Source organism: Arvicanthis niloticus, chromosome 5 (assembly GCF_011762505.2).
Source record: "Arvicanthis niloticus isolate mArvNil1 chromosome 5, mArvNil1.pat.X, whole genome shotgun sequence".
Lineage (NCBI taxonomy): Eukaryota > Metazoa > Chordata > Mammalia > Rodentia > Muridae > Arvicanthis > Arvicanthis niloticus.
Window position 1 is genome coordinate 91,529,928 of NC_047662.1, and position 19,506 is coordinate 91,549,433.

The window sequence follows — 19,506 nt, forward strand, 5'->3', positions numbered from 1 at the left end:
TAGGAAGAGTTGGTTAATTGTGTGTGTGTGTGTGTGTGTGTGTGTGTGTGTGTGTGTGTGTGTGTGTGTTGGGGGAAAGACTGTTAACATATTAGCCTCTATCACAACTACTCAACTCTGTCTTTTCAGTGCAAATAGATGCCATAGATGATACGTAATTGAATGTGATTGTGTTCCAGTAAAACTTTATAGTACCAGGGTAGAATGGGTTGGGCACAATGACCACAGTTTGCAGGCACCTGATTTATTATTATGACTTTTTAGACAGGAGCCACAGTGAACACAGAGGCTCAGCTTACCTGTGTCAAATCTTTTGAAAAAGGTATTAAAATTAGAGACAATTTTGAGATGTATTATTTTTAGTGTGATGACAAGTTATTTCCAGGGGTTAGCCACAGAGCAGATAACTCAGTGGAAAAGGGCATAGATTAAACTGTTATTTCCTCAAGAGCGAGGTAATATTTTGTAAGAAAAACGTTGTTTAAAAGAAGCATGGTGGCATCTCCAAGGCTGCAAGACAGTTGTATATGGCTGTGTTGCTTACCTATGGAATTGGTTGTGTTCTCTGAATACCCAGTACACTTAGGAAAAGACTTTCTAATTTATTAGTTAACCCCAAGGAGTTTTAGTGGGTTTTGTTTAAATCTGCCTATAAAAGACTATAAATATGTAATCCCTCGAAATTTACTTGCAAAAAAAAAAAAAAAAAAAAAAAACTGGTGTTACAATGATGGAAATTTGTCAGCTCAGCTTCAACAAGTCCTCTATGTAAATGAAAGATAAACTGTTTCAAATTGTATTATTATTGTGTAAACTCAGCCAAGAGAGCCATTAACTTGGATTTTGTTAAAACCTCTAGGCGGGCTCCTTCTCCCCATGGTGACTACTAGGTGTGTATGTGAACAGACCTTCAAATGGGTGTGACACAAAACAAACTAATATTCTTCGTTTTCCTTTCTTGTCTTTAAGTTACTTTTGCTAGTGTACATTTTCATTATGGTATTTTTATAGATAAACGTCTTTATGTTTTGCTCTAATTTATCCCATTATCCACTTCCCTTCCGTCATGTTTCTCCATCCGGCTTCTTGTTCATATCACCCCAACCGCTCCCAATGACTCTCCTTCTGCTTTCATGTCACATGTATTTCCCCCTCTCTTTTCCTCCGTTAACACTGCTTCCTTCCTTCCCAGTAAACAGAGATAACAGAATATATTAAAAATAATAACAGAGGCTCAGTGGCTAAGAGCATTGATTCTTCTTCCAGAGGTCCTGAGTTCAATTCCCAACAACCACATGGTGGCTCACAACCATCTATAACAGGATCTGATGCACTCCTCTGGTGTGTCTGAAGACAGTGACAGTGTACTCATATACATAAAATAAATTAATTAAAAACATAATAATAACAGAACATACCTAAACACATAGCATACAGGATTTTATTGCTCTAGAAGTAATAACATAAGGATCTTTTCTTGTTATTTAAATGTTTCCTTGTGGGAGTTTTAACATTTTGAACTAGCACATGTATATTATATAAGTAAATAAATAAGCACAGATTGGAATGGGCATGCTGACTTTTTAAGAGTCATAGTGATTGTGGTTGTAAAGCTCTGGACCATCTGGTAGTGGGAAAGGCAGTGTGCACAGTAGGAGGGTAGTATGCACACAGTGGGAAGACAGTGTGCACAGTGAAAGGGCAGTGTGCACAGTGGGAAGGCAGTGTGCACAGTAGGAGGGCATTGTGCACAGTGGGAAGACAGTGTGCACAGTGGGAGGGCAGTGTGCACACAGTGGGAAGGCAGTGCTGCAGTTCGAAGGCAATGCACACAGTGGAACAAGGCTAGGCTGTGTATGAATTCTAGATACTTCTACTTACTGTCAGTCCTCACCATTGGAAATGCCATACCAGATACATTGTAGACAATTTTCTTATTTTATCCTGTCTAAAGCCACTTGGGCGAAAGTGATGTGGCATGTGTCTTTTTTTTTTCCTTTCTAGCTGGCATGTTTCCCAAGATGCTTTGGGGGCAGGTTAGGCATTTTGTTTGTATGGGTTCCTCTTCAACTCTAAAATTAGGCAGTAGTATCTTAGGTGCTAAATAGTATTTAAGGGATTTTCTGTGTCATTTGTTGACCAAAAGAAAACTAAGCAATACAAATCGCTTCTTAAAGTACTTTATAGACATTAACTCTCATTCAGTGGCAGAATTGGCAGGAGAATATGGAAAGGGCAGGTTCAGAAAATGCTCAAGCCACAGTTAAAATAATATTACAGTGAACCGGTCATTATTTGAAGGTATTTAAGTATAATTATAGTTATGGTTGGACCTAAAAGGGTTTTCCTTCTCAATGAGGCTGGACAGTGAATGAGGACAGAGTAAGTCCATGTATCCTGGGAACTTCTCATTCTGTCCTTTGTTGGAGCGCAGACAACTGAACTCTATGCTGTCTAATCCTACACCCAGAGGCTGTGAAGAACACACCCTCTCAGACCTCTGCTGCTCTTGGGTGGCCACTGGTGCAACTAGTAGTCTGTACATGATTGTTGTACTTATGAGAAAACAGCCAGCCAGCAATATGTTGGAGACAAGGGCCAGACGTGGCCAATTCTAAAGTATCTATGTCTTCCTTAGCTCTCCCTACACTTAACTTGTGGGATTTAGCCCTTGGCTAGTATGTCAGGGATATTTTTGGAGCTAGGCTCTTCCTTCCTGACTCTGAAAACATGTTACATCAGCAGATGCCAATTCTGCTTTATTCCAAATGACACCACTGTGTTGCTGCTTTCCTGTGGCTTTGCTGAGACTCCCAGGAGACTCTGAAAACCTCTCTTTATAATACTCTCATTCTTCAACGGATGAAATGAATGCCCAGAAAGATAAAGCAACTTTCCCCAGCTCCTCATGATAATTAGGGATAGCTATAAATCTGCTTTCTCTGAACTTTTCAACTCCTCACATAATGGGAAAAATGGTCCCAGAATATAAATGTGTGTGGTTCAGTTTTGGCTTCTCAAATGTCCACAAATTTAGCACAAGAGTTATAATTTTTCTCTTTAAAAAACTGGCCGAAACATGGTTTCCCACTGAACATGATTGAAACTTTGTGCCTATATGGGGCAGTAGTTTACAGTGTCCTGATCCTGGTTAGCTCATGTTGGCTTTGATGTAAAAGGCAAGGCATATGATTCCCAAGAGTCTGGGTACTTTTCTGATGTTTTTGAAACAGTGTAGACAGTGAGCAACCATCCCTTGCTACCTCTTCGTGAGACTGACTTCCATAAAGCTCTGATCTGTTTCCTTCTCCAGCTTGCACATAAGCCTGTAGGCTTGTGCTGTGCACCAGAGCCTACCTCACCATTTCCTTATCATAAATGAGTAGATTTATGAAATACCAGTTATAGGGGAATGAAACTGTCTTTGTTGTCTTTATTCATTTATCAAACAGTAAAAATGTACTGAGTACCTCCTGTGAGCTAGCCTCTGTGCTCATCTTGGTACTTGGGGGATTCGTGGTCTACAGGAAGAGAGAGATTAGTGAGCTGCATGGCACTTGAGGAGACATACTGTATTAGTTGCTTGCCTTGTTCCTGTGGCCAAATGTCTGACAAGATGCAGCTTAAGGAAGGCTTTATTTTGGCTGATAGTTCTTGGGAATACAGGGGAAGGTATGGCAGAAAAGTAGGGGACAGGAAGCAAAGGGCTATGAATGTTTATGTTCAGTTTGCTCTTTTTTCTTTTTATTCAGCTGGGGACCCCAACTCATAGAATAGTATTGTCCACATTTAAAGAGGGCCCTTTCACCTCACTTTGCCCCATTTAGCTAACCCTTCAGAGACATACATATGTTTCTTTGTTGGTTCTTAATTCCATCAAATTGACAGTCAAGATTTACCCTCTTACAAATCATGACTCTTATCACAAGAAGTATGGGGGTGATGGGCCACAGCTCAGCCTGCCTCCTGGGAGGCCTGCTGCCATCAGGACAACCAGGTGATATATCCATGCCTCAGTCTCTAGCAGCTGTGAGGTCTGCCCTGCCCTTCCCAGGCTCCATTTTTGAGTCCAAACCTCTACGTTCAATTCCAGATCTGCACTCCACTTCCCAGGCCATAGCTCTGCTTGTCTTCCAGGAGGCCTGCCACCACCCAGGACAACCAGGGACTACCAGTTCTAACTACAGTCCCAGAGGCCTGATAATAGCAGGGACTACCAGACCAGTTAACACTACAAACAACCAGATGGCTAAAGGCCAGCATAAGTATATAATCAACAAAAGCCAGTACAATATGGCACCATCAGAAACCAGCTCTCCTACTGCAGGAAGCCCTGGAAATCCTAATGTCGCCCCACTCGACCAGCAAGGAAGATGCGAACAACCGGATCCTTCTCACCTTCTCAACAGCCTTTATTGTAGAAGCGCTTCATCATTCTTGCAGGGAACCCCGAGTGCCCAGGGTGAGCTGCTTATATACCCTCAGCCCTGGGCGGGGGGGGGGGGGGGGAAGCACGTGGAGGTGCACGATTGGTCAGAATTGCAGTGCTTCATTAGCATACCCCGCTCGGGAAGAGGCGATTGGTCAGGATTGCAGTACCTCATTAGCATATCCCACTCAGGAGGGGTTGGCGCCAAAACTGAGTTGCTCCAAGGGTGATCGCATGCGCAGTGCACTTGTTTACCAGTAGATCATACCAGAAGCCGGCGCCATTTTGACCAGCCGAGTCGGGTCGGCGGCCTACATCCTAACACACCTGAAGAGCAGTCTCATCTTATTAAGTCTCATCTTATGAAGATGATAGAGGCCTTCAAAGAAGAAATAAATAAATCCCTTAAAGAACTATAGGAAAATACAATACAATAGGGAGAGGCCTTTAAAGAGAAAACAAATAAATATAAATAAACACAGGAAAATACAGTTAAATAGGTAAATAAAATGAATAAAACTGTTCAAGACATGAAAATAGAAATAGAGGCAACCAAGAAAACACAAATGGAGGACATCCTGGATATGAAAAACCTAGGAAAGGGAACAGGAACTACAGATGCAAGAATCGCCAACAGAATACAAGAGATGACAGAGAATCTCAGGCCTAGAAGATACAGTAGAAGAGATTAACACATCAGTCAAAGTAAATGCCAAATATAAACCTTTTCTAACACAAAACATTTAGGAAATTTGGGACACCATGAAAAGACCAAACCTAAGAGTATTAGGAATAGAAGAAGCAGAAGATCCCTGGGTCAAAGGCCCAGAAAATATCTTTAACAAAATCATAGAAGAAAACTTTCCTAACCTAAAAAAAGCAATGGCTATAAATGTACAAGAAGCTTACAGAACACCAAATAATTGGATCAAGAAATAAAATCCTCCTGTCACATAATAATCAAAACACTAAATGTACAGAGCAAAGAAAGGCTGTTAAAGCTGCAAGGGGAAAGGCCAAGTAACATATAAAGGTAGACCTATCATAATTACACCTGACTTCTCAACAGAGACTCTAAAATCCAAAAGCCCCTGGACCTTGCAGGCCGTAAGAGGCCTAGGATATCATCTCAGACTACTATGTGCAGAAACATTTTCAATCACCATAGATGGAGAAACCAAAATATTCCATGACAAACCCAAATTTCAACAATTTCTTTCTACTAATCCAGCCCTACACAGGATTATAGAAGGAAAACTCCAACACAAGGAGGGTATCTACACCCAAGAAAACACAAAAAAATTAATCATCCCACAGCAAAATCAAAAGAAGACCACACACACACACACACACACACACACACACACACACTCATACACAAACACACAACACCACCAACATCAAAATAACAGGAACATTTGTTATTAATATTTCTCAATATCAATAGATTCAGTGTACCAATAAAAAGACACAGGCTAACAGAGTGGATGTTTAAATAGGAGCCATCATTCTTCTGCATATAAGAAACACACTTTAACAACAAAGATAGACAGTGCCTCAGAGTAAAGAGCTGAAAAAAGGTTTTCCAAGAAAATGGACCCAAGAAGCCACCTGGAGTAGCTATTCTAATATCTAATAAAATATTTTCAACCAAAAGTAATCAAAAGAGATGGGGAAAGACACTTCATACTCAACAAAGGAAAAAAAATCCACCAAGATGAACTCTCAATTCTCAACATCTATGCCCCAAATGCAAGGTTACCCACATTCATTAAAAGAAACATTACTAAACACATTGAATTACACACACTAATAATGGGGGATTTCAACACCCCACTCTCACCAATGGAAAGGTCATTGAAACAGAAACTAAATGGAGAAATAATGAAACTAACAGAGGTTAAGAATTAAATGGACCTAACAGCTATCTACCTTTCACCCAAACACAAAAGAATACACCTTCTCAGTGCCTCATGGAATCTTCTCCAAAGTAGGCCATATAATCAGTCACAAAGCAAGCCCCAACAGATACAAGAAGATTGAAACAACCCCTTGTATCTTATCACATCACTACTGATTAAAGCTGGACTTCAACAACAACAGCAACAACAGAAAGTCTATAATCTCATGGAACCCAAAGAACTCTATACTTGGTGACTGTTGCATGATAATTAGTGCTACACTGTATTTGCAGTAAAGCTCGGTGATTGGGCAATAGAAGACATGGGTGGAGCTAAGAATGGGAAAGAGGAAAGGAAGAGAATAAGGAAGTGAGCTAGCAACCATGGAGGAAGACGGATGGGTGGAAAGCAGTCCTGGTTAACAACTTAAATCTAAAGGTTAGATATTGGGTAACAATTCTAATTGTGTAGGCATCTTGTTAATTGAGCATTTCCAAATATATAAATCCATTGGATAATCTTTAAGCATTAAGAGTCTTTATGCTACCGTGTACCAGGAGCATGGAAGATATTATCTGGGGCTCAGCCAAGCTTTGTGGGGACAGCGTGGTGGATTGGCAATGCCAGCTGCCACACTGGCACCTCATGGGTGCCAGGGCTGGTATTTCATGTTATCCAGAACCACGGTCTGAGCGAGAACAGTGGGAACCGGGAACAAGCCAGACTGAGCGCCGTTTTTCAAATATCTCCTGTTTCAAATGACCACTGAATTAGGGAAGAAATAAAGAAATTAAAGACTTTCTAGAATTCAATAAAAATGAAGGCACAACATACCCAAACTTATGGGGCACAATGAGAGCAGAGCTAAGAAGAAAGTTCATAGTACTAAGTACCTTCATAAAGAAATTGAAAGGATATCATATCAGCAACTTAACAACACACCTGAAAGCTCTAAAACAAAAAGAAGCAAACATACCTAAGAGGAATAGACAGCAGGGAATAATTAAACTCAGGGCTAAAACCAATAAATTAGAAATAAAGAGAACAATACAAAGAATTAACAAAACTACGAATAGGTTCTTTGAGAAAATCAACAAGATTTATAAACCCTTAGCCAAAATAACTAAAAGGCAAAGAGACAGTGAGCACATTCACAAAATCAGAAAAGGGAGACATAACAGACACGGAAGAAGTTAAAAAATGATTATGTCGTACCTCAAAAGCCTGTACTCCACAAAATTGGAAAACCTAAACGTAATAAATAATTTTCAAGACAGATACCACCTACCCAAGTTAAATCAAGATCAGGACTACCCAAACAGTCCTATAACCTCTAAGGAAATAGAAACACTCATTAAAAGTCTCTCAAACAAAAAAGCCCGTGGCCAGATGGTTTTAATGTAGAATTCTACCAGACCTTCAAACAAGAGCTAATACCAATACTCCTCAAATTAGTCCACAAAACAGAAATAGAAGAAACACCGTCAAACTCGTTCTATGAGACCTGTTACCCTGATACCTATACCACACAAAGACTCAAAAAAGAAAGAGAATTTCAGAATAATTTCTCTTATGCATTGAGTCAGGGATGATTCAACATTAGAAAATCCATCAACGTAATCCATCATATTAACAAATTGAAAGAAAAAAATCACATGATCATCTCATTAGATGTTGAAAAAGCATTTGACAAAAAACTAACACCCTTTCATGTTAAAGTTTTAGAGAGATATGGGATATAAGGCATATATCTAGACATAATAAAAACAATGTACAGCAAGCCAATAGCCAACATCAAATTAAATGGAGAGAAACTTGAAGCAATCCCACTGAAATCAGGGATAAGCAAGGATGTGCCAGAGACCTGGGATGGAAGTTCCCAGGAGGCTATGAGGGTGACTTTAGCTAAGAGTCATAGCAGTAGGAATATGGAATCTGAAGTGGCCATCTCCTATAGCCAGGTAGGAACCCCAGTGGAGGGATAAGGATACCAACCCTCCCATAAAACCACAAATTTTTCTGTCTACAAGAAATGGAGGCACAAAGATTGAGCAGAGCCTGAAGGTATGGTCAACCAATCTTTATTAGTTAGACTCGGGAAAGACTATTCTAAGGATAAGTAATTCCAAGGTAGAGAGACAAGTAGAGCCCCATTGAGTGATAAGTTGTTTTTTAAAGACAGATTTATTGTATCTATTACTGTGTGTGCATGATGTGTGTGTGTGTGTGTGTGTGTGTGTGTGTGTGTTGCATGTGTGGGGGTCAGAGGACAACTTTGTAGAGTTGGTTCTCTCTTTTTGCTTTCATGTGGGTTCTGGGAATTGAACTTAGGTGTCAGATTTGCAAGGCAAACACACCTTCACCTGCTTAGGCATTTTGCCAGCCCCAAGTCCCAAATTCTTGATATAAATGTAAAGAACTGTATTTCAAAGTTTGTTCTCTGAAGTTAGATTCAAAGCTTTAGTCATCTATTTAAAAGTTTGGTTTTTTTTTTTTTTTTCCAGTCAGGGTCTCTCTATATAACCTTGGTTTTCCTAGAACTCAATAAGTAGACCCTGGCTAACCTTGACCTCATAGAAATCTACCTGACCCTACCTCTTGAGTGCCTGGATTAAAGGCATGTGCCACCATGCCTGGCTTATTTAATAATTATTTTTAATGCTGAATTCTAACTATGGCTTAGCTTTCACCAGATATCACTTATGTGTTGTCCAGAATGTGTTCTTAGTTGTGCTGGGTCTTTTAAATATTTAATGTTCACAGGCATTCTGGGCTAGAGCTACTAGGAGATGGAGCCCCAGGAACTGAACTGCTTTGCCAAAACAACAGTACTAGCAGGAGACCAAGCAAGTGGTTAGCTCTTCAAACACACACTTGCTAAATCATTTAAAAAAAAAAAAAACCTAAAATAATGGTCTCTGGTATAACTTACAAAACAAATATTCAAGGTTCATTAAAGTAACGTTAAAGTACAACATAAGAACATTTGAAGGCAGCTCATTCACTCACCCAGCCCAGGGCCTTGAAGTGTATAGATCAATAAAAGTCCGCTAGAGAGACTGGGTGGCAAGGCTCTGCCACAGCCAGTTAGGATTACAGCTGATGCTTACCCTTCAGTTTCTGTAGACACTGCCCTGCCTCTTCCACGCTGCATGCCAATTATGCATCAGAGATACTAAAACTAATAAGAAATAGTGATCACTTAAAAAGCCCCATAAATTACTCGAGTTCACTGAGCGCAGGAGGAACAGAGCTAGTTGGCTGTGGGTCCACGATGTTTACTTTGACTTATAGAAAACTAGATATGGGGGTGGCCATCTTACCTTAGTTCTGCCGTTCTTCTCTCGGAGACCTTGTAAAGAACTGTCTTAAGCATATTTACGGCCTCAGCGTTCTCTCTCTGTAGGTATAGTTCTCCACACATCGACCGCTACAAAATACCTCAACGAGCTTGGCCTTGTAGCACCTGAGTGCAGTCGGGAAAGGTCGAGTTTGTTCCGTTTATTTACAGGTGAGGAAGTGGGCTCAGCGAAATGAAAGGAGAGGTTCAGTTTGGTGAGCTCTGTGCAGAGATGGGATGAGAGGCCCTTGAAGTGTTGTTAGTCATCAGAGTCTCCCAGATGCGTGTAATACAGACTGTTATACAGAGACACCAGGCGTTCTTGAGGCAGGACGGCTTCAGGTTTGCCGGAGAAGCAATCGTCAGCTCTCTGTTAGAAAGGGCACAAGTTGAATTATAAACGTGAGGAATATATGGGTGTGTTAATAAGAGGACAAGGGAAGCAAGGATAGTGATGTAGCGAGTGAGCTTCCATTTCATACTCAGACCCTGACAGATGGCTCATTCATTGCTAGATTTGAAGGTTCATCTCATCCTGCAAAGTCATAAAGGACCCAGGTAACCTGAGTTCCTTCTCTTAGATGTGAAAGTTTCCCATGATGCTCCTGAATTCCTTCAATACTTCCCAAGCTCCTTTGCTTTAGCTTTTCTAGTGATCGGTCTGCCCCATAGCTAGAGGCATCTGCTATGCATCTTATTTTCTGTGACCTTGCACATCTGGATTCTGTTTCCTGCCATCACCTTCATCGTACTTTTTCTCCGGTCCCCTCAGTTGACCGGCGCTGCAGCCCAGCTTCCAACCCCGTGCCCTCAAAACATCCCCAAGCACCTGGTTTCATTTGTCTGAGACCTTGACAAGCAGATGGGAGCTTAGATTGGACAGGGTGAGGGACACAGTCTACTGTAAATCTTCGCACTGTCTTCTGGTTCTTCCATGATATTAACACAGTGCGAAGGGTGTAAAGGACCTCATTATGCAGGAATGAATGAAGAGTGGGGCATAATGACAGGAGAAAGGTAAACATGTAGAACCATTTCAGCAATAGGCCAAGGGTGACTCTCAAAGCAGAGCCACACTCCTCCTCCTCCTCCTCCTCCTCCTCCTCCTCCTCCTCCTCCTCCTCCTCCTCCTCCTCCTCCTCCTCCTTTCTTTTCTTGTCTTTCTTTTCTTTTGAAAACAGTGCTAAAGACTGGAATCAGGGCTTTGAAAACGCTAAGCAAATGCTGTGTTACTGAATTATAATCCTAGCCTAAAAATTCCTTGGAGATAGGAATTCCTTAGGAATTCTCACAGAATTGCTAAGACTGACCTTGATATTGCAACCCTCCTACCTGAGCCTTGGAGATGAATCATGGTATCCATCCTATACCTGGCTGACAATTTTGGTTTGGGAGGGAGGGGCACTGATGCAGGAGAGAAATGAATGGCACTTTATTTCATTAGGGCTTTTATCTTGTGTGCATTCTCATGTCTGACATGGACTAAGTAACGAGGGCACAAATATATTAAGTGACAGGAGAAGGAGAGGGGGGATGGAGGGGAAGGAAGTTGGTAAGGGAGAGACCATGAGGGGGTGCAGTGTTTGGGATGTTAATTAATTAATTAATTAATTTTTAAAAGGTGATGTGGCTAACCATGAACAGACCCAAGATCTGGATTGAGACCATCTGGTTCTAGTAGCTGTTGTTTCTCTCCACCAGAATAGAAAGTCCCATAATTTGTGGCTTCAGATAGAGAACTGTGAATGGTGTTGCCTCGATTATAGGGAAACTTTATTCCCAAATGAACCCTGAACTCACCTAGCTCAGCATATTTCTAAGCAAAAGACAGAAAGTGTCACACTGCTTCTAAACAGTTCAATGACATGCCAGAGCAGAGCTTAAGCATATGTATATGACCACAAAAATATCCATTCTTGAGTAATTAAAAGGTCACAATGTCTGATGTTCAACCAAGAAGCAGGAATGTATTACCTAGGGTATGGATGAATAGCATATGGGACATGTGTGAGCACAGAACAATGAACCTAAAGCTACAAATATCTAAAATAAAGCTCAGAGAGAAAAAAGTTAGAAGACGAATGAACCATGAGCATACATACATACATAATATATTTATATAAAAAACATATGTATTTTATACATATACATATATATGTACACATACATAATTGAAGTACCTCAAAGAAAAGGAGTGCCCAGGTGTGCCTGGTATTTCAAGATGTTCAGACCATGAAAAACAAGGGAAAATACTTGAAGAAGTAACTGCTGAAAAAATTTTCAAGTTTAAAAAAGTTTGATAAGTTCCAAATTCCAAGAATATTAATGTATATGAAGAAAAGTAAGTCAGGACATAATACAATACAAATCACTTAAATTCTCTAGCAAAGAGAGCATTTTAACAACCAAAGAAAGAGAGTATATAGAGAAGATAGGAGAAAGAGTAGTAATGAGCTGACAGGAAGCAGTGCAGGCACAGAGGATACAGTCTCTAAAGTCACAGCAGCCATATTAAGAAATATGCTAGAGAAAGTATCTTCCAAAAGCAAGGTTTCTATGCCTTAAGTTAAAAATATATAAACATATATGTGTGTCTATGTGCACATAAATGCAATTGCCAACTGAAGCCAGAAGGGGGTGTCAGAAGCTCCGGAGATGTAACAGGCATCTGTGAACCATGTGTGTTGGAAACCCATCTCTGGTCCTTTGCAAGACCAGTACATGCCCTTAACCACTTAGTCATCTCTCCAGCCCCAAATTTCTCCATTTGATGAAAATATCTTCCTAAAGCATTATAGACACATGAGGCTGAAAGACTTGTACCATACATAATACATGACAAAAGAAGCCCTTCTAGTGGTAAATGGTCTGCATGTGGAGATGGGTCTGTCAGCACGTCTCACATATTTGGATTCAATCTATTGTGGATGAAAAGCATTCTGAAACAAATTGCATCTGCCCTGAGCACAAGCACACTTTTTCCCCCTATAAACACTATATAACAATACATCAGAGCAATTATTTGCATGACATTTGACATGGTGTTATATGTCATAAGCAATCTGAAGATGGTTTAAAGCATATGAGAGGATGAGTGAGAAGTCATGCTAGTTTTGCTTTTCATTTTATCTAGGTATTTTCTTAGTTATAGTGTAACATGAAGCCAGTGCAGTGTTCTCTGTACATCCCTCACCTACTTGATCCTATCTGAATGTTCAGCTTTCCAGGACAAAGCGTGAAAGGGCCCCAAGGATAGTATCAGTCTTCCTTGGGCACTAGCTCAGCCTTAGACATGCCTCAGCATTAACTTACTGCTTTTAGATCCAAGGTAGAATTCCTTAACCTAGTTTACTGGGCCTTTCATGATCTGCCATCAATAGACACACGAGAAAAACGTAGTAAGTGCTTGTTATCTTGTGTTTGTGTGATCAACACAAATACAAAACCATCCAAGCAAGAGAAATCAGAGACTGCTCGTTCATATCACTCATCTCACCAAGGGTATTTTCTCTTACTTGTTATACTTCAGCCTTACTCACTGCCAAGGACCAGCCTCTGTGTGAAGAGGGGTTCTGAGAGAAGGGGTGTCTGAGAGCAGAGAAAAGAAGAACTCAAAGTGAAATCGTGGAGCCAAGCTGATGGCCTGTGTTCAACTTATTACAGGTTTTCGAGTTCCCTTTTCTCTACGTTCTTCTTTCTGGAGATTTCTGTTACTTAGAAATTAGATTATTATTAGATTATTACTAGATTATTATTGTTAGATTGCTATTCTAAGAGAGCTCTTTGTCCATGTACTGCTTGCTATGTGTGTGTGTGTGTGTGTGTGTGTGTGTGTTTCTTCAAGCAGTTCTTTCTTTCTATCCTTAAAAAAAAAATTCTCTGGATAGCTCATCTCCTGCAGAACACAGGTCCAGTCTTTTATTTTACATATCAGTCATTTACTCCAGGTTTTCCTTTTGATTATCTTATGAATCAGCATCCCAAGACCCCAGCACCTTGAATTCTTAGGAGATAACAAGCATAAATTTTTTTCTTAACTTTGCAAAAGAATACAGAGATCTGCCTGCCTTTGTTAAGCACAGACAATAAGCTAGTTGGGTGAGACCCTGCCCTGAAATGACCATTTCCAACATGCCTAGGCCTGGACTTGCGGTGTCTCAGAGTTACCTTGAACTCAGGAATCTGCCTGCATTTGTATCTGCCTGTCTTTGTATCTTTCTGACAAGTTGGTTCATCGTGTAGCTACCTCTGTTTCTTTAGATTCATGAAATCCCTTATATAATTCATAGTGCATCCTTATTTTTTGCATAGTTGAGAAATTATATCTTTTCAAACTCAAGTATTTAGAGCTCTTTCCCATAACCTTAAGGGCTGTCCTCAAGGTCCCAGAGTTTACCATTTTTCTGAGACATAGCAACACCCTTGCTTCCTGGACTTGTGCCGTCTGATTATCATGGAGACATTAACATTAACAGGGAGGAAGGAAAGAGTCCTCCACTGCTAGTCGGTCCAGAAAATATGCACATTATTACACAAACAAGCCTTACACCCACAGTAGCCATTGAGGCTCACAGGGGCTCACCCTGGGGCCCTATGCTAGGGGCAGGAACCATGTCACTCTGTCCCCACCAGGGCCACACCAGGCTCAGCACTCAACCTTTCCAGTCCTTAAAATCATGTGCTTTCTTGGGTTTGACTACACATGTGCCATATTGCTTTCCCAGCCACTGTTCCTTTCTTTCCCCATTTCGACACAAACACCCACCTGAACACATTTATACACATAACTCTAAGCCTTCAAGATTCAGCTTAAAAATATTCTAGCGCTAGGAAGCTTTTCCCGCCTCTTTAGAGTTGGTATTCTATCTGTAGAGTTTCCACTATTTATGTCCTTACAATTGATAACAATTATCATCTCATGATGTACTCAATAGTTCATCTGCCCCATTACACCGCAGCACAGTAGCTCAATAAATCATTTTAAAAGAAATGAATGTGTCACTGAGAACTTCAGAGATTGGAAATAGGATGTCCCATTTCTAGGAAGGTGTATCTCAGTTGGACAAAGAAAAATGGAGCAGCTGAGCCTCCATGGAGTTAGAGTCTCCAGGTAGAGGTAATGGTGCACCTGAGGTGATGTCTCTTCATGGACTCAGTCCTTCGGGAAACTCAAAAAAGAGTTTCATATATAGATACCATATGCAGAAAAGGCCACCTGCCTTAAAGGGCGCAAATAATGTGTCACCTTGCTGGTCTGGAGTTCATCTGAAGAAGCTGGGGTTTATATTTCCTTGTTCCTCTAAAGGTTTCAGAGTGGAATGGCATCTCTGAGTTGTCGCAGACACTGAACCAACTCCAGTAGTTTCATAATTGCATTCACTACAACATCGGGAAAGCATCCCTGGTCATGGAAGTCCATCCAGGTAGGAAAGAATTTTTATATGTGATGGTCAATTTTTGTGGTCAGCTTGATTGGGTGAACAGATGCCTAGAAGATTAGTTAAGCAGACTTAACTTGTAAGAACATTTCTATCCCTTGGATGGGGCTGGCAGGATCTAACAGGCTGGGATCCTGGGTGGAATAGAAGGTGAAGAATCAGGAGGCTTAGTAGTATATATAGTCTGGCTGTCCATTGTCTCTCTGTTTACCTCTCCCCCCAACTCCCTATGCTTGTTTCCTTGTTCCTCTTGAGGTGCAAATGATGGTTTGAATAAGAATGGCCCCCATAGGTTCACATATTTGAATACTTGGTCCCCAGTTGGTGGAACCTGCAGTTGGGAAGGATTAGGGGATTAGGAGGTGTGACCTTGTTTGAGAAGATGTGGCACTAGGGGTGGGCTTTGAGGTTTCATAAGACTCTTGCCATTTCCTCTGTTCTCTGTCTCCTGCTTTTAGATTAGAGACTCACCTCCATAACATCTGTGCTTGCTGCCTTCTTCATTCTGGCAAATGAAAAGCTCCAGCAGGGTCTTGGATGAGTGAATATTTAAGAAATCTGGATCTCTGTTTATCTGGCTCATTCTCTGCAGCTGTATCTAGAGCTGCCTCCATCTCTAGGCTGAACAAGACAGCTTCTTCTGAGGCTACTATACTACCCTTTCTGTATGACTCTCTAGGAGGGCCCCTCAGCTGCTGCTTCCTGTGTTCTTTACAGGCACAAGGGTAGAGGATTCTCTTTCCTAGGCTGATACTACCTCACTTTCATTAGTCTCCTTTGCCCACTCCTTATAAAAACAGCCTCCTTTATTTGATCTCCAAATTATTGTAATTGGAAAGCACTAATTTCCTACTGTGACCGTCACTGATGTGTCAGACTGACAGAGAACTCCAGACGCTGTCCTAGACTAGCTCTTTTGGTGGTAGGTTTACATTCAAGGGAAGTGGCTGGAAGACTTGTGGTATTAGATGCCCAAACACATTTTTAAATGGTTTTGATTAGGTTCCATTATGTTATTTTCATGCATTTAGATCATACTCACGCTCCTTGCTCTCTGGTTCCCTACTCACTTGTGATAGTCATTTTTCTCTTCCCAATTAGCCCTGCTTTTCCTTTCATGTTTGTGTGTGTGTATGATGTGTGTGGGTGTATGTGTGTGTGTATGTGGTGTGATATATAATATGTGTGTATGTGTGGTATGTGGTATGTGTGGTATATATAGTATGTGTGTGGTATATGTGTGTATATGTGGTGTGTGATATATATGTGTGGTATGTAGGTATGGTATAGTGTGTGTGTATGTGAGACTCAGGGAGTTTCATTGGGGTTGTTTACAGGTCCACAGTGGGGAGTTGCTTATAGGAGTGTGGGTATCTTAGCCATGGCTTTACCAATGATGAAAATCTCAATACAATTTTATTGCAACAAAGCAACCTTCTCTAAGTGTGATGCAGAGAGGAATGTTATTCTTTCTGGCCTTTGGGGAACAATATCTGGGCAGGAATCTCTACCAGTTACACCAGAAGCATGGGAAGCAAGACTGCATACAGCCAAGCCACGTTGCTTCAGCTGTATCAGAAAATGATGGCCCATGCTGTATTGTGCAAACCCTCCTAAGCCTAGCAAGCTTTAAAAGTAGCCACTTTATTTCTTCTCATTGGTTGGACTGATCTGTTCTCAATGGGAATAAGGTTCTTGTTTGTGGTTCACCAGACAGAGGCAGGTAGTCAGGTGGTGGCTGGAGCTGGGGTCCTTTAAAGACTGGAGTGAATTAAATGTGAGCTTGGGCTTTTCGTGCTCACTCCAGTGAGCTGCTGGTAGCTATTAAACAGGAGCAGAGCCAGGGCAGTGGTCCAGGGGTTTGATGTTCTTCTAAGGAGCGTATCTGCATGGGTTGCTTGTACTTTCCCTCAGCACAATGTTCTGCATAGCACAGAATAGTTGGAAGCTGACATGAATGCTGATTCCCAGTGAGCCAGACAGGAACCACATTGTTCCTTAAAACAGTCTTACATGATGTGCAGTGTAAGTTTTGCCACAGTGATGGATCCAAAGTTTGTCTGGCTTTATTTAGAATTAAGGACAGACAGTATAGATCTCAGGACTATTGGGAGACCATTTTCAGGGATAATTACTATGAGTCACAAGTGGTTGGCATTAGTGGCAGCAGCAACAAGGATTAGAGACATCTCTTTGTATCGCTGAGGTTTCTGCTGTGTATTTGGCTGTTTCCCTGACAACTATCACATTGATTTTCATTTTATCCACAATTCTGGAAAGTGGAATCCAGAAAAGGGAGTGAAGTGGAAATATTAAAATATGGGAAAAATAAGTGTTACACTTTGGAGTGTGGCATTAAAAAGTTGATTTAAATACTTTTCTCATTGCTTGGACAAAATCATTTAAGGAAGGGTTTGTTTTGGCTCACAGTTTGAGAGTATAGTCCATCAGGGTTGAGGAAGCATGGCATCAGTAATAGCAGCTGGAGATGAGGCATCTGGAGTCAGGAAATGGAGAGCAGAGAATACTAGCCTGTGACCTACTTACTTTCACCTTATTCATTAGTCTTTGGACTAAACCGTGAAATGACACTGTGCACACATATGGTAGCACCTGCCACTCCAGGTAACCCAGGCTACAACCTTCCTCACACATGCCCAGTTTTTCTCCTAGGTAATTTTTGATCTTATCAAGTTGATAATCAATATTAACCATCACAGAATCCAAAAAAACCCCTCCAGTTTCATTCAAATAAATAAGGCGAGGCTCAGGATTATTAAATCAGTGTGGTATCAAGGACCATACCTAGGCCTGGGTGCTTGGATCACTAAGCCAAGCATAGATTACACAGAATGTCTACACGGTCCAGATAGATTTACTCAAGGCCTCAACCTAAACTACATCATTTAGCCAGGAGCAGCATCTCCCACAACCAAGGTGAACACATGCCTAAAAATATGCCTTTGAATATATTTGACTGGAAAATAAAATCAAGTAGAATTCAGCCTGAAGGCAGTGGAAAGACGGCTCCCAGACAGTCCAGATAACTGACCCTCTCCCTGTGGTTGGGACCAGAACTCACACAGATCATCATTTCTATTGCTTTCTGATGGGATGGCAGACAGAGAGGTAAGTCCTCTGCCCAACCCCTTCTCACCAGTCCATCAAAGGCTGTCACTTTACAACCTCTGTGCTGGTTGCGTCAACTCCTTTCCCCAGGAAAACTTTCAATTATCATGTAGCCTTGTAGGTCCAATCTCCATGTTATCAATAAGGCACTAATTGTAGAGAGTTTATGCAAGATGAAAGTGTTGAAGCCAGGAGCCAGAGTCAAGTGAACAGAATCCGAAGTCCCTGATTATTTTCTGTGCTGTGTTCTTTCCTCAACTCTGTGTTTATTCCTCAGCGTGTCCTCTTTGCGAAATAAGCATGGTAGCGTTTGCTTTCCTCACCTGGAAAGGGGATCGTGAAGGTTAAACAAAACGGCGGTTAATATGTGTGTCAGGTTCCTGCCATTTGTTAAATGCTAAACATAAGCATGCGAACCGTGCTGTTGCCATTTGTTTAGCTAACACACCGAGAGCTTACCATGGGTCCTCTGCTTGTCCATTCTACAAGGTAGAATGCTATATAGTAAACTGACCAGGTTCAATGTCTATCCTGAATGGCGATGACATTCTACTAAAGCGTCTAGGCAGCAAACTAAATGAAAAATGTAAAATTCATAGCATTTTAGAAGGTGGTACACAGTAAAGAGGAAAATGAAAGCAAGCAGAGATGTGGACACCAAGAAAGGATAGACATATTTGTGATTACATGGCTAGTGTGTGTGGGGGTGCATCTCTAATGGTCTGTGTCTCACATCTACCTTCGCAAAGAACAGTGCACTGGCTAAATCTGCCTTAAGTCTGGTTTTGTAAAGATCCCATACCAAAAATAAAGGACCTGAAAATAACAAGAAGATATGGTAACCAGAGCTCATACACAGCAGGCAAAGCTTGAGATATTTACTATCTAGCCCTTTATGTGAGACAGTTTGCAGTCTCAGGCCACCTTTGATGGCACTGTTTTGAGACCACAGCTTTACACAGATGTAACCTGGCAGCATGTGATCTCAGATGCATTGAATATCTCTTGCTTTCTTCCCTCGCCCTTCCCCCTCCCCACAGAAGTCATCCTGGCATTCACCCTATGCAGCAGGGGTTGCGGAGTGCTTAATACTTCATAGGGTAACCCTGTATAATGAGGACTGGGTGTTGATCTATAAATGCCCCCTGACACAACTCCTCTTCTTGTCCAGATAATTCTGAGAAGGCAGTCTAAATGCCTCCTGTGCTGGCTAGTTTTTGTGTGGCAATGTGACACGGACCAGAGTTACCTAGAGAGAGGGAACCTCAA

At 41.2% G+C, this 19,506-nt stretch overlaps 2 long non-coding RNA genes across 2 annotated transcripts in view; one reads left to right on the plus strand and one right to left on the minus strand.

Annotated features, from left to right (window-relative positions):
* The window catches only part of LOC143442447 (uncharacterized), a 122,685-nt gene that overhangs the window by 47,887 nt on the left and 55,292 nt on the right, over positions 1–19,506 (minus strand). The window contains exon 2 of the long non-coding RNA XR_013110671.1: positions 9,654–10,040. This is a non-coding gene — a long non-coding RNA (uncharacterized LOC143442447). The remainder of the gene's footprint in view (positions 1–9,653; positions 10,041–19,506) is intronic.
* LOC143442448 (uncharacterized) overlaps positions 13,107–19,506 on the plus strand; it is a 31,756-nt gene continuing 25,356 nt past the window's right edge. The window contains exons 1-2 of the long non-coding RNA XR_013110672.1: positions 13,107–13,333; positions 14,976–15,093. This is a non-coding gene — a long non-coding RNA (uncharacterized LOC143442448). The remainder of the gene's footprint in view (positions 13,334–14,975; positions 15,094–19,506) is intronic.